Source organism: Hypanus sabinus, unplaced genomic scaffold (genome assembly GCF_030144855.1).
Source record: "Hypanus sabinus isolate sHypSab1 unplaced genomic scaffold, sHypSab1.hap1 scaffold_107, whole genome shotgun sequence".
NCBI lineage: Eukaryota > Metazoa > Chordata > Chondrichthyes > Myliobatiformes > Dasyatidae > Hypanus > Hypanus sabinus.
In genome coordinates this window covers 132457-148324 of record NW_026779125.1, presented here as the reverse complement: position 1 = coordinate 148324, position 15868 = coordinate 132457, and the positions used below count along the sequence as shown (strand labels likewise).

General features: G+C 45.3%; 2 non-coding genes across 2 annotated transcripts; both read left to right on the top strand.

Annotated features, from left to right (window-relative positions):
* The first annotated feature begins 5207 nt into the window (after nt 1-5207).
* On the top strand, nt 5208-5280 carry trnaa-agc (transfer RNA alanine (anticodon AGC)). The gene has a single exon. It is a non-coding gene; the product is annotated as a tRNA-Ala (tRNA).
* A 499-nt stretch (nt 5281-5779) lies between these two features.
* trnay-gua (transfer RNA tyrosine (anticodon GUA)) lies at nt 5780-5865 on the top strand. The gene is given in 2 exon segments: nt 5780-5816; nt 5830-5865. It is a non-coding gene; the product is annotated as a tRNA-Tyr (tRNA).
* The last annotated feature ends 10003 nt before the right edge of the window (nt 5866-15868 follow it).

Here is a 15868-nt window from a genome sequence, read left to right as displayed (position 1 = left end):
TCAATGAATACATCACATCAATATTAGGAGAACATGACTTTCGGAGCCATTCAAACTGTGTCCATGGTTGGGGAATCTGTTCAGTTTTGCGGTGAGTGAAGTAATCCGCGTTGTTTCAGGTGCCTGAAGGTAGGAGTGAAGAACTGTTCCTAAACCTGGTCTTGCGTCTCTTTCCGAGGGCAGCCGGGGTAAAAGAAAATCATCTGGAAGGTGGACGCTCTTGTTTGTGCCTTCTGCTTCCTTGTGACGTCACACGTTGTAGCTGTGTCGCTAGTTTCCTGTGTTTTCACCTGTCGGGTGTGTGGGGCTTTTCCTGTGATGGGATGGGATGCATCCACTACCTTGTGCAGGTGTTTCCGTTCTGCGGTATTGGTGTTCCCACACCGGGCCGCCATGCACCCGGTTCAATACTGCACTCCGTGCTGAGATTTATAGAGCACTCCAAACCCAGATTAGCAAACCAGAATCAGAATCAGGTTTATTAATGCCTTTGTCAATGTCGGGCCTGAGAGGTTGTGCCGGAGTGTCCCGTCTTTTGTCACTGTGAATGCGGTAGTAAATTGGATGCAACGCTGGCTTACTGCAAGTGTTCCCTTCCTTGTATCCACGGACCCCTCGGTTAACCGTAGGGCTCCATGCAATAAAAATATTGGAACCCCTGTCCTAGAGGCAGAATCCTGAGGGTGGTAGTAGGTAGTGGCCTCTCTAACTGGAGGCCTGTAGTTACTGGTGTATAGCAGGGGTTGCACTGGGTCCATTGTTGTGTGTTATATAGATCAACGATCTGACCGACAGTCTGATAGGCTGAATCTGCAGAGTTGCGTGTGATCCCGATATTGGATGAGTGGTAGACAGCGAGAGTGGCTGATGGTCTTGAATACAGGTCAGTGTGTGGTGTATCACTTTGGGAGGACAAACCGTGGTAGGATTTATTCTGTAAAAGGGAGCGCGTTGAGTACTGCGGTATTACAGAGGGACCTGGGAAGATTGATCCATAATCCGTTGCAACTGGCGTCGCAGGCAGATAGGATTGTGAAGAGAACTATAGGCACATCGGCCTTCAGACATCGAAGCAACGAGTACAGGGGTTGCGATGCTATGCTGAAGTTGTATAGTTGGTGATGCCTAATGTCGAGTATTGTATGTTTTCTGGTCACCAACCTGCATGAACAATATCAATATCTTGACTGAGTACATAGAAAAATTAGAAGGATGATTCGGGGACATAAGGAGGGGAGTTGGAGGGAAGGATTGAGTAGGTTAGGAATAGGTTCGCATTCCCCCAAGCTTTGGAGTGAGAGGGAAGGTTTTTAAGAGATGTTCCAGTTGATGAAGGGTATAGGTAGCGTAAATACAATCAGGCATTTTCCACTGAGGTTTGACTAGAGTGGTGAGCTGCGGGTGAACGGTGAAATATATCTGGGCAATATGCGGCGGAACATCTTCTTGAGGCAGCGAGAGTGTGGAACGGGCTTCCAACGGAAATGGCAGAAGCAGGACCGATTTCAACATTGAAGAGGAAATTGGATCCGACACGAATGGGAGGGTTATGGACGGCATGGTCCAGGTGCAGTGTCCACGGGACTAGGGAGAGGATCAGTTCGGCGCTGGAGGATGAGCAGAAGAGCCTGTTTCAGTGCCGGACTGCTCGATGACTCTGTGACCAGATGCCACTGCGGGATGTTCCCCAGCGGGGTAAGGGTACTCCCGTCAGGCCGAGTGTGGCGAGGCATCAATATGGGACCACTGACCATTCCTCTCATAGTCTGCTGTAGGCTGAAATAATTATCGCACATTTGTGCAATTCTCGTCGGTCTTAAGCAATGATTTGGCAAAACAACATATTATATTCCAAAAAGCAACATGGATTTAACCTCTGAATTTGGCGGCTCTTGATTTGGCCTTGGGTAAGCTCAGAAACCCCGGTGACTGAGTCTCTGAGCGACCGGCACGATGGTGAAAGACCTCCACGCAATAAAAAAATAAAAACAATAAAAATAATAGGAACCCCTGTCTTGGACGCAGAATCCAAAGAGTGGTGGTAGACGGTGGCTTCTCTAACTGGTCCTGTAGTTACTGCTGTAACGCAGGGGTTGCACTGGGTCCATTGTTGTGTGTTATATAGATCAACGATCTGACCGACAGTCTGATAGGCTGAATCTGCAGAGTTGAAAATGATATTTGAAAATTGGATGAGCAGTAAACAACAAGATTAGCTAATGGTCTTGAATACAGGTAAATGCGTGGTGTATCAGTTTGGGGGGGGGGGTGGAGAGACAAACGGTGGTAGGACTTTCGCAGTAAAATGTAGGGCATTGAGCAGTGTGGTATAACAGAGAGACCTGGGAAGACCGATTCATAATTCCCTGAAATTCGCTTCACAGGCAGATCGGGTCGTAAAGAGTACTACTGACACATTTGATTTCAAACATCAACGTAATGTGTACAGGAGTTGTGATGCTACGTTGAAGTTGTATAAGGCGTTGGCAATGTCCTATATCGAGTATTGAATGTGTGTTCTAGACACGTACTTGCATGGACGACTTCAATGTACATAGAGAAGTTAGAAGGATGATGCCGGGACTGGAGGGCGAGAGTTAGAGCTAAAGATTAAGTAGGTTAGGAATAGGTTCGGGTTCCCTCAAGCGTTGAAGGAAGAGGGAACGTTTTGTAAGAGAAGTTCCAGTTTATGAAGTGTATGGATAGCGTAAATATAAGCAGGCGTATTTCACTGAAGTTTGACGAGAGTAGTGAGCAATCGTTGTAAGGTGAAGTACATCAGGGCAATATGCGGCGGGACATCTTCTTGAGGCAGCGAGAGTGTGGAACGGGCTTCCAACGGAAATGGCGGATGCAGGACCGATTGCAACATTGAAGAGGAAATTGACTCCTACATGAATGGACGGCATGGTCCAGGTGCAATGTCCACGGGACTAGGGAGAGTATCAGTTCCGCACTGGCGGATGAGCATAGGAGCCTGTTTCAGTGCCGGACTTCTCCATGATTCTGTGCTTTGTGACTCTGTTTCCGAATACAACTGCGGGATGTTTTCCAGAGGGTTAAGGGTACTTCCATCAGTCTGGGTGTGGCGTGGTATCTGTGTGGGACACTAACCATTTCTCTCATAGTCTGCTGTAGGCAGAAATAATTACCTAATTTTTTTCTGCAATTCTTGTCAGTGAATTAAGCAATGAATGAGCAAAATAACATTTTATTCCACATAGCTACTTAGAATTAACTTTTGAATTCCGCGGCTCCTGTCTTGGCTTTGAACAAGCTGAGAAACTCCTGTAAAAGAATCTATGAGGAGCCTGCACGATGCTGGAGGAACAAGTCATGTAGGCAGCGTCAGTGGAGGAAAATGGACAGATGACCTTTTGGGTGGAGGCACCTTATCTTCGCTTTCATAGAATCCATAGTATGCCTGTCCTCGAGGAGGAGAGCGCTGCACACAATTAACCATTTCATTCTCATGCACACACAAAGAGGTTCGACCGTTAGTGCCAGAATGCTCCCTGACATACCATTAATCCCCTTTCCCCGGCACCCAGATATAGAAACAGCTGTAATTCCAAGCCACTGTACGGCCAAAATCTCAGTTATTGATGCTGGTTTCAGAATGTTGCTTTCTTTCGAAAGCGTCTCCCTGGATGTTCCTAATGTCCACTGGCTGAATTGACGCAGAATTTTATTCTCATGCACATAGAAAGGGGTTCGACAATTAGTGCCAGGATCCTCCCTGATTTACCATCAATCCGCTTTCCCCGGCACTCAGATATTTGCGCGGCTCTAATCTGAAGCCAGTGCACGCCCGGAAGCTCAGTTACTGATGCTGGTTCATAATGCTGCGTTATTTCCAATGCGTCTCTCCTTGGACCGTCATTCTGTTCCTGATGTGCTGTGGCTGAAGTGACGCAACTGGCCTGTTATGTTTCATGAAATGTCAAAGAACCCCTGTCCCCTGGTTCTCCATATTTCTCTGTCTAAACACGAGAACAGCGTGTTTCAGGAACAGCTCTCTTTCTATATCCTGATACCTCGCTGTGCACGCGTATTGATGTTCCACTGCGCTGTTCACCTCTGTTTAGCACCTTAATATGTACTTTTTCTGAAATCTAACTTCGAAAATCATCTGGTGCCTCTGTAATATCGTTACTGCTACATTTGCATTAAGACCGGTGTTGACACAATATTTTCTGTTTTTCACTGTCTGGTACAGCAGCGGACAATGTCTGTAATGCTGGGGTCATTGGTTTGCATTTCGCGCCGCATATCTGCCAACATCTGTGTTTGCGACTGACTCCGGTAACAGTGCAAACAGTGAGGGTTTGCGCCAGAAATCATTCATGTTAATGTCCAGTAAAAAATAAATCACCGCAAGCAAAGTGACAGTGAATCACATGAAAGGTGCGTCATCACGGGGAAGTAACAAGACAGAGACTCCACTCGCAATGTGAGTGTGGAATCAGCGCTGATGAGGTGGACTCACCCACAGGATTACAGATGGTCAGATAATGACCTGTCATTACACGGAGTAGTTTGACAACATCACATTTGGTGTTGCGATCCCAGCATCGGCCGTCTCTTGAAGCTTCATGACAGGTGTTGCGTTCAGTTCAATGAAATAAGGCGTGTTATTTCCCCACTGGCATTACGGTTCGTTAGAGCAGAGATATTTTTGCTAATTAGCGGTAATTAGCACCAGTCACTGTGCAAGTTGTTTCCATTTTTGGTGACCGATTTTTCTATAAAAGTACCTCATTCTGTGCTTCAGCTACATTGAAGACGGAAACATCCAGACGCGGTGGACTCTCAACAACGTGTGATCCGTGAAGAGTTTTACTCAGTAGGCGCAAAGGAAATTTGCTCTCTGGCTTTTGTTATAACTGTTTGAGTTTATTTACTGGCTATTTACAACATTTATGAAATTTAGAAATTGACAACATTCCAAACAGAGCAGCCTTGGATCAACAATGTTTCCAGACAGGGAGATTTGTTACACAGTCACTGTAATTGTCGGTATCCCGGGTAAGTACCTTTCGATTACTTATACGGAAGCAGAGACCTCACGCCGCGCTCAGCTACTGATGAGTGAGTGACTGTGTGTGCCTGTCTGTGAGCTGCTGATTGTGCATCGGTGAACAGTGGCAGGCATGCAATGATGTTTGTCCGACGGAGCAAATTATAGGAGGTTAGCCTGACGTGCTGGGGAATTAGCTCAAATGGTAGAGCGCTCGCTTAGCATGCGAGAGGTAGCGAGATCGATGCTCGCATTCTCCATCGGCATTTTGTATTCAGAGGATTCGTCGCATCAAATCTCTGAACTTGGAATGCACAAAAGATGCGGTTGTGCGGAAAGTGTCTCAGTCAAAGGGCCGGGAGAAAATGTCGTAGGTTTGCTGCGTTGAAAGCAGATTGGAGGGAAAGCCGGCTGGCAGCTGGTGTTTCAGTAATGCATGAGCTGCAGGCGACGATTCCGGCATAAATCAGGTGAGTGGTTAGAAGGACATTGCCCTGGTTACTGGGTGAAAAGAGAAAGCTGAGTAACCTTTGATTTGAACGGGCGAGGACGATCAAAGAGCTGTGGTGGAATCGTAGTGTCCCTAGAATTGTCAGAAGCGCGGTGATCGGCGTCATCCCGTGGCCTGTGGCCCCCAGTGCTGGAAGGACGAGATAGTTGCCATAGGCAGGCTTTTGCCATCGGTCGACAGATGCCAGGCTGAAATCTGCATAATGATTGTCGGTAGGAGCCAACGTGGAAAAACTTGGTGTCGCTTTCCCTTCGATAGCTCAGTTGGTAGAGCGGAGGACTGTAGAGGAAATGGAGTCATCCTTAGGTCGCTGGTTCGATTCCGGCCCGAAGGATCAGGACGTCTTTTACTGCGCCCATCATCAATTCCATACCACAGCCTCGCCATGATTGAAACTCCCCCGCGAACGTGGCATTTGTGGACAAGGAGCTGGAATTTCTTTTACACCATGTTAACATCATTTTAAAATTATGCTAAAATGTTTCGACATCTTTGGTAATATAATAATGAAATAAACTGAATTTAACTGTATTAATGAATACAAACCATAAATGTGCTAAGCACTAATCGTACAACAGTTATATTGAAAAATTTTAGCTTCAACGTATGTGCATTGTCATTGTTTGAAGTTACAACACTGTCAAAGATGGTCACATTAAAGACAGAATAGAAGTCTTACTTTTAAGAAACCACCAACGTCGTCCCGTCTGGACATTTCACTGTTGCATCCTCCCTGTCAATTGTGACTGCCTGACAGTGTCTTCGTGTGTTGTGTGTTATGTTTGGTCATCGTTTGACTTGCATATTACAGATTTAAAAAACATTACAAGTGCCGAGTACTCTTAAGACCGGGTAACGATGTTCTGCTCAGAGCAATGGTTTGTCCCCGAAGCAGTAAAATAAAACAGAGGGAAGGTTGCTGCGGTGCAAGATCTTGGTTTCAGAATCTGACCTTGCAATCGAATAGTAACTCAGACTTTCGGAAAGAAGCGTAGATGCGCACTTCAATTACACTACCCCTCTCCTTGGAGATACCGCGCTTGGAGTTCTGTGAACAGTCTTGGTCGCCCTGTGATAGGACAGCCAGAAGTCCGCTGAAAAGAGTGCAGTCGGTATTTACAAAGATTTGCAGGGACTCGCGGGATTGAGTTACAGGGAGAGGTTCGGCCGAGTGGCATTTTATTGCAAAAGGCAGAAATGTAGTTGGATTCCGAGCGACGTTTCCTCACATAGAAGTTGCTGTGTGCATTGAACAGCCTGACAAAGGAAATGGGCCTTACAGAGTCGTTACTAATATTTGAAGTACACATGAATAGTTTGACGAATCTGATCCAATCACGGAAAACGGTATCAGATGACCACGTCGGTCAGTATGGAGATATTGGGCCGAAGGACCCGTTTCTGTGCTCCATCATTCTTGGACTACTCCTCGCTGCTGCATCGGTGAACGTGAAGAGATTAATGTGAGCATGCGCTACTGCCAAACGCTTTGTGCTGCGGTCACGTGTTGAAACAAGCAAAGCATTTTTTTTACTTCCACTGATAACGTCCAGCAGAGATGAACGATGGATTTTACCTCAATCAAACAAATGACTGCTGTATTTCTACAAAAAAAAAAAAATGCTTTTGATTTCCTTTAATCTTATTTTTGGTCTTTTTTGATTCACTGCAGTTAACCTTGTGGCCATCATCATTCTCAGCCAAGGAAACTGCGGTCTCTCCAAATGTGTCACGCGGTACCTGGTGGCGATGGCTGCGGCGGATCTAATGGTGGTGATTATCGAAGTCCTGTTCTACCAGATGGGTCGAGCATACAGATTTACTTACGGAGTCCTGGGCAACGCTCCGTTCTGCCTTGTTCACTACGTCATTTGTCACGTGACCGTTGACTGTTCCATGTGGTTTACTGTCGCTTTCACTTTCGATCGCTTTGTGGCCATTTGCTCCGCTAATTTTAAAACGAAATACTGCATCCCAAAAATTGCGGGTTTGGTGATTGGCGCAATATCGATCGGTTTCTGTTTAAAAAACATACCATTTTATTTCGTATACATGGAATGGGCATCGTTGTTGGTGACTGGTCACTGGGTCTGTTTCGATAGGTCCGTACTTCTTTTCTCGGGATCGTTTGAGGGGTTTTATTGGGTGGACCGTCTGTTGAATCCGCTACTTCCTTTCTTCCTCATTTTGACCCTCAATACTCTGACCGTCAGACAGATACTGGCGGCGAGCAGAGTCCGCAGGGGGCTGAAGGGACGGGGAAATTGCGGGAAACAGCGAGATCCGGAGATGGAGATTCGGAGACAATCCATCATTCTGCTCTTCAGCCTGTCGGCGAGTTTCCTTCTCTGTTGGGCGACAACCACTCTGGTCTTCATTTTCATGCGATGCCTCTACACAGACCTAGAAATGTCTATCCGGCTTTTTCAGGCACAGGTTTGGGGTTCAGTGATTCAGAATTTCAGCAGCTGCACAAATACTTTTATCTACGGAGTAACCCAGACAAAATTTAGAGAACAACTGAAAGGTCTTCTGCTCTCGCCGGCTACTTTAGTTTTGAAATATTTTAGGTCTGTACCGCTCAGATGATAGGATCAAATAATTTACAAATTTTGAAATAAAAAACCTGCAGTGAAAGCATATTAGTGAATTGAACTGCCTGAAAGTGTTGCTGTTCCCAGCAGTTATGCCTTTATTTCAGAGGGAAAAAAATCCAAGTATAGATTGGATTGCTTGGTAATTTCCGTCCTGTAAAATGTATTTTACCTTGTACGTTATATCACCCTGATGCCCGGTATTGAAAACACGCAGATCCACTGTCGAAGTGTCCATTTTCTAAACCTTCCTAGTGACCTGGCCGTGTCTGCCAATCCCGACGTCCATTCTCTTTCCTTCTCGTTCGGCGTTTTCCCTTTATTTAAAGTTCTGGTTTATCTTCTATACAAGTATGTTGCTGGGAGAATAATTGCCCTTTCTCTGTCTGGCTGAAGCTTTCCAGTTTCAGCAAACATCGAATCCTACAGTACAGATGCAATGTAGTTCTTCATCGGCCCAACTTGTCTCTAATCTGACAACATATCGGGACACATTTCCTATTGGCCTGAGAGTATTTTCAAACTGTAAATATAAGTTAACCTTGCTAAAGCAGGTTTGCAGCACGGCCGTTTACAGTAATGATGAGGAAAACATGAGGAAAACAAGAAACAAGTTAAAAGAATTTTCGCTTTATAATTTCAATAATGTTAAAATGTATAACTTCACAATTCACAAGAGTGGGCTCCATCATCTCCACCCCTCTGACTCTCAACACATGAGCCCCTTAGGGCTGTGTACTAAGCCCCCTCCTTTACTCCCCGTATACCCATGATTGTTTCACTACCCACTGATCTAATCTGCTAATTAAATTTGCTGACGACGCTAAATGGATTGGACTTAAACAATAACGAGGTGGCCTCCAGGGAAGAAGTCATCTCCCTGACAGTGTGGTTGCAAGGAAACTAGCTCACCCTCAATGTTGCAAAAGCAAAGAAGCTGGTTGAGGATTACAGGAGAAATGGAGGCGGGATAATCCCTGTTGACATTATTGGATCTGGGGTCGAGAGGGTTAACAGCTTTAAGTTCCTCGGCATCCACATCACCGGGGAACTCACGTGGTCTGTGCACACCAGGTGTGTTGTGAAAAAGGCACAACGGCGCTTTTTTTTAGCTCAGACGGTTGAGGAAATTTGGTATGGGCCCCTAAATCCTAAGAAATTTCGAAAGGGGCAAAATTGAGAGCATCTTGACTGGCTGCATCACTACCTGGCATGCGAACTGTACCTCCCTTACTCGCAGGATTCTGCAGAGTGTGGTGCGGACAGCCCGGCACATCTGTAGTTGTGAACTTGGCGTGACTCAGGACATTTACAAACACAGGTGAAAAAACGCGTCCAAAGGATCATTGGGGAACAGAGGCACCCCAACCACAAACTGTTCCGGCTGCTACCATTCGGCAGCATCAAAGCCCAGACCAACAGGCTCCGGGGCAGCTTCTTCCACCAGGCCATCAGACTGATTATCTCACGGTGAGTTTAGCAGTATGAAGGGAGATCTCGTGGCAAACTACCGAACATTGAAACCTCTCAATACAGAGGATTTGAAAGGACGTTTCCTACAGTGGGATAGTCTAGGACCAGATATCAACGCCTCAGAATCGAAGGACATCCAATTAGAACACAGATGGAGAAAATTTCTTCAGCCAGAACGCAGTGAATCTGTGGAATTCTTTGGCTGTGCAGCCCAGGATATTAGTTATACTTCAGGCGCAGTTTGCACGATTAAAGACGACGAGGAGAATCCAGGAAAACAGTCTTGAAATGAATAATAAACGAGTCATAATGGAATGGCGGAGCGGTCCAGATTGGTAGAATGGCCAATGTCTGTATCGCGAATGTTTTCGTGTTATTTTGCTCATCGTTGAGGAGACTGTAATAATGGATTCGAAAGTAGGAAATACGGGGCATTGCCAGCTAAGTGCGGAATGTAAATGGAAAAGCCCACATGAGGGTGCAGAAGTGGGGTCAGTAACAGAGTCTGTTGGGATTTCAACTTCTCGCAAAGGCACTGCGTGTTCCTGATCAGGTTAAATGAAATAATTCGAAATCAGAGTCATGATTTGTACCCCGTGACTGCCATTGCCACACACAAGAACGACCTTGATGAGGCTTGGAACTGTTTGGGGAATCCTGTGGAGATCACTTATGTATTAAACCTTGCTTGGGTATGTGGTGTGGTGATTCACTAGAAGAAGATTTCCCTAAAAGCAAACACGAGGAAATCTGAACTTCAAACAACAACACACACAAAATGCTGGTAGAACACAGCAGGCCAGGCAGCATCTATAGGGAGAAGCGATGTCAACGTTTCGGGCCGAGACACTTCGTCAGGACTAACCGAAAGGAAAGATATTAAGAGATTTGAAACTAGTTGGGGGGAGGGGAAATGCGAAATGATCGGAGAAGACCAGAGGTGGTGGGATGAAGCTAAGAGCTGGAAAGGTGATTGGCGAAAGTGATACAGAGATGGAGAAGGGAAAGGATCATGGGACGGTCGGCCTCAGGAGAAAGGAAGGACGGGGGTAGATGGAGAACAGGTAAACAACTAAATATGTCAGGGATGGGGTAAGAAGGGGAGAAGGGACATTAACGGAAGTTAGACATTTTAATTACACGTCCCATTCCCATTCTGATATGTCTATCCATGGCTTCCTATATTGTCAAAATGAATCCAAACTCAGGTTGAAGGAATAATACTTTATCTACCGGCTGGGTAGCCTCCAACCTGATGGTATGAATATTGTCTTCTCTAACTTCCGTTAATGCTCCTCCTCCCCTTCTTACCCCATCCCTGACATATTTAGTTGTTTACCTGTTCTCCATCTACCCCCGTCCTTCCTTTCTCCTGAGGCCGACCGTCCCATGATCCTTTCCCTTCTCCATCTCTGTATCACTTTCGCCAGTCACCTTTCCAGCTTTTAGCTTCATCCCACCCCCTCCGGTCTTCCATCATTTCGCATTTCCCCCTCTCCCCCACTACTTTCAAATCTCTTTTCTTTCGGTTAGTCCTGACGAAGGGTCTCGGCCCGAACCATCGAGAGCGCTTCTCCCTATAGATGCTGCCTGGACTGCTGTGTTCTACCAGTATTTTGTGTGTGTTGTTGATCCCTGTCGGTGATCATTCGTACGTGGATTTAGAACGGCGACGGGTAAAATCTACGGCGACTGTTATCTCATTTTACCACCGTGGTACCTAAGAAATTCAATGTAATTGCCTTCTCTCTGTATTTGCCCTGGATTACAAATATCTCTCTCCCATCCCTTATTCCGTGAATGAACTGAACTTTCACACTTTGCCATCTCAAGATTCTAAGCCTTGATCCAAACACCCCCCCACCCCACCATCCAAAACCGAGCTCAATATTTTGGGAGTTCTATGTACACATACATATACACAATTATCTTGCTTAAGTTATTATATTGTAAGTAGATACGAATAAAGATAGTGGTTTTAGACAGTAGGTGCAGAAGTAGACCATTCGGCCCCTCGATTCTGCACCGCCATTCTGAGATCATGGCTGATCATTCACTATCAATACCCAGTCGCTGCCTTGTCCTCATATCCCTTGATTCCCCTATCAGTCAGATATTTATCTAGCTCCTTCTTGAAAGCATCCAGAGAATTGGCCTCCACCGTCTTCCGAAGCAGTGCATTCCACACCTCCACAACTCTCTGGGACAAGAAGCTCTTCCTCAACTCTGTTTTAAATAACTGACCTCTTATTCTCAATCCATGCCCTCTGGTACTGGACTCTCCCAACATCTGGAACATATTTCCTGCCTCAATCCTATCAAATCCTTTAATTATCTTAAACGTTTCAATCAGATCCCCTCTCAATCTCCTCAATTCCAGCGTGTGCAAGCCCAATCTCTCCAATCTCTCTGCGTAAGACAGCCCTGCCATCTCAGGAATCACCCTAGTGAATCTACGCTGCACTTCCTCAATTGCCAGAATGTCCTTCCTTAAACCTGGAGACCAAAACTGTACACAATATTCCAGGTGTTGTCTCACCAGGGCCCTGTACAAATGCAAAAGGACATCCTTGCTCTTGTACTCAATTCCCCTTGTAACAAAGGCCAAGATTCCATTTGCCCTCTTCACTGCCTGTTGCACTTGCACATTCACCTTCATTGACTGTTGAACTAGGACTCCTAGGTCTCTTTGCATTTCTCCCTTACCTAACTCTACACCGTTCAGACAATACCCTGCCCTCTTGTTCCTGCTTCCAAAGTGGATAACTTCACATTTATTCACATTGAATGGCATCTGCCAAGTATCTGCCCACTCACCCAGCCTATCCAAGTCTCTGTATTCTCCTAACGTCCTCTTCGCATGTCCAACTGCCAGCCAGTTTAGTATCGTCAGCAAACTTGCTGATATAGTTTTCAATGCCCTCATCTAAATCGTTGACATAAATCGTAAAGAGCTTTGGTCCCAATACAGAGCCCTGTGGTACCCCACTAGTCACCTCCAGCCAGTCCGAGAAACACCCATTCACTGCTACCCTTTGCTTTCTATCTGCCAACCAGTTTTCTATCCATGTTGAAACCCTGCCACCAATGCCATGAGCTCTGATTTTACTCACCAATCTCCTATGTGGCACCTTATCGAATGCCTTCTGAAAATCTAGGTACACTACATCCACTGGCTTACCTTCGTCTAACATCCTTGTTACACCCTCAAAAATCTCCAACAGATTAGTCAAGCATGATTTGCCCTTGGTAACATCAAAAACCTGCTCGTCAGAGTAGAAATAGGAGGATATTCCAGATGAATACGTGGCTTGAAAACTGGTGCAAGGGGGAGGGATTCAAATTTCTGGGGCATTGGAACCTGATTTGGGGGAGGTGGGACCGGTATGTCTGCGCCAGGGTTGGACTGGAACCAATGTCTTAGGGGGAGCATTTGCTACTGCTGTTCACGAGGATTTAAACTAATGTGGCAGGGGTATGGGGACAAGTGCAGAGAGACAGAGGGGTGTAAAATGAGGGTAGAAGAAAAAGTAGTAAGGTGAAATGTAAAAGTGACAGGCAGGCAAATCCAGGGCAAAAAGCAAAAAAGGCCACTTTTCAACGTAATTGTATAAGGGCTAAGAGTGTTGTGAAAACAGCCCTGAAGGGTTTGTGTGTGAATGTGAGGAGCATTCGGAACAGGACAGATGAATTGAATGTGCAGATAGTTGTTAATGAATCTGATATAGTTGGGCTCACAGTGACATGGCTCCAGGGTGACCAAGGATGGGAGCTCAACATCCAGGGATATTCAATATTCAGGAGGGATAGACAGGAAAGAAAAGGAGGCGGGGTAGCATTGCTGGTTAGAGAGAGGATTAACGCAATATAAGGGAAGGACATTAGCCTGGATGATGTGGAATCGATATGGGTAGAGCTGCATAACACTAAGGGTTAGAAGACGCTGGTGGGAGTTGTGTACAGGCTACCTAACAGTAGTAGTGAAGATGGAGATGGCATCAAACAGGAAATTAGAAATGCGTGCAATAAAGGAACAGTAGTTATAATAGGTGACTTCAATCTACATATAGATTGGGTGAACCAAATTGATAAAGGTGCTGAGGAAGAGGATTTCTTGGAATGTATGCGGGATGGTTTTCTGAACCAGCATGTCGAGGAACCAACCAGAGAGCAGGCCATTCCAGATTGGGTATTGAGCAATGAGGAAGGGTTAGTTAGCAATCTTGTCGTGCGAGGCCCCTTAGGTCTTGTCGTGCATGACCAATGTTACGAAGGATGAACAGCTTTGATGGACAGAAGGGTGCAGGGTTGCCCATGTCCCCTCCTCTGGGAAAAAAAATCACAAACTGTTACTGTTACCACGCTGCTCATGAGAGGGAATGAGAGAGAGACACAGATAAGAGGAAAACAATTTGGAACATCTGCTGCTGATAACACCGGGGGAGTGAGACCATATTATGACTCCTGTAAGACTCACGGCTCCGGAAAGGGCTGTTTACTTGGTACTATTCTGTTCATTAAAATTCCTCAGTGGTCAGCCGGAGTGGGCTGGTTTGATGGGCTAAAGTCCCACTGACCTGAACCCGGGCCATATCAACCCAAACCCCTCTCATCCATATATCTGTCCAAGTTTTTCTTATATGTCAGAAGTGAGCCCGGTAAGGAGGAATAATTTATTTGCTGCTCATTGAATTTTCGCGAAAAGTAAGCTACAGGATGTTCAACATCTTCATCATCTTTCTGTAATAACACTGTCCCGGCAGCTTCCTCACTGGCATCCACAGCTATAGAAAACGGCTTTGTAAAGTCAGGTCCCCTGAGCACAGGCTAATGACATAAAAATGGCTTTCAATCCATCAAATGCCTCCTGACAAGTCTCGGTCCAAACAAACTTTTCACCCTTCTTCAGGAGATTAGTCAGAGGACGAGTGAAGTTCTTGCTGAACTTCATCCAACCATTCGCAGAAACTTTCGAAGAGCCTTCTTACCAGTCAGAATAGGAACTTGAGAAATTGCCTGGACTTTTGCCTGAACAGAAGCAAACTTGCTTTGACCTACAACATAGCCAAGATAAGTCACAGTGGCATGGCAACATTCACTCTTAGCTAAATGTAAGGCTGGACTGGGAAAGCCTGTCAAACAGCTTCTCTACTTCAGAGATATGCTCTTCCCAAGTGTCACTCCCTGTGACTAAGTCATCAATATAGGCATCTGTGTGTTCTAACCCTCGAATTACAGAATCAAACGTTCTCAAGAATGATCCTGGACCATTTTTACATTCCAAACGGCAAAACATTGTATTCATACAACCCAGAAGGTGTCACAGACGCAGAAATTTCTCTACCTCTCTGCATCAATGGAACACACCAATACCCTTTCAACAGATCAATCAGTATTGGAAAATTAGCTTTTCCAACTTTATCGATGCAATCATCCACCCTAGGGACAGGATAGGCATCTCTATTTGTTGCTGCATTTACCTTCTTATAATCAGTGCAAAATCTAACACTACCATCAGGTTTGGGCACAATAATGCAGGGTGAGCTCCAATCTGATGCTGAATGACTAATCATACCATTTTCCAGCATATTTTCAATTTTTTGCTCTGCCAATTTACACTTTTCTACGTTCATGCGATATGGGTGTTGTTTAATCGGTTTGGCTTGACGAATATCTACATCATGTACTGCGACTGTGGTTTGCCTGGGAACATCAGGAAATAAATCGTTAAACTTCAGAATTAAGTCCTTCAGCTATTGTTGTTGCTTTGGCTGCAGATGAGCCAACTTGTTATCAATGTATTCTAGAACAACCGAGCTCATTAGCCTAACTGGGACCATGTTTGGCTTGTGAAAAGTCTCAGACGAGTCAATTGGTTCATTCTCTGGGTTACCAGATTCATATGTTTTGACAGCAACATTCACAGATGGTGCCTGTTTGTCAAAATAAGGCTTTATCATATTCATGTGTATAACTTGTGTTAGTTACGTCAGTCGGGTGTTTTAATAACATAATTCACATCGTTAATTTGAGATCCTATTTCATACGGTCCATTGAGTTTCATCTGGAGTGGATTCGTCAACTTTGGAGATAAGGTAAGATATCCCCCACCTGGTATTTTCTTTTGCAAGCCCGCTTATCAAACCAACACTTCATTTTGTTTTGAGAAATCTTTATGTTTTTTCTCACTGGACTTCACGCTTGGTGTAGTTTATTTCTGAACTTCAAAACATAGTCTAAAAAGTTCACATGTACATTCCCATCAATCCA